The following is a 231-nucleotide window of genomic DNA, read 5'->3' on the forward strand; positions in this document are numbered from 1 at the left end:
TATACGCGATTCTCCAATATCGCGCCCGAGAACGCTATACGCGACAGCAGCATCTTCAACACGCATCAGCTCGTCGATTGCGAGCTCTTAGCTTTAGCTATTAATACGTACGAAGGAAACAATGCGTACGAAGAAAACAATGTAAAAAAGTGTGAATAAAATATTTTTCATTCGCATCACCGTGTACGGTCTTTACTTCCCATCCTATGCACACTCCGTTTAGATAAACAG

This window comes from Mycetomoellerius zeteki, unplaced genomic scaffold (assembly GCF_001594055.1).
Source record: "Mycetomoellerius zeteki isolate Tzet28-1 unplaced genomic scaffold, Tzet1.0 scaffold786, whole genome shotgun sequence".
Classification (NCBI taxonomy): domain Eukaryota; kingdom Metazoa; phylum Arthropoda; class Insecta; order Hymenoptera; family Formicidae; genus Mycetomoellerius; species Mycetomoellerius zeteki.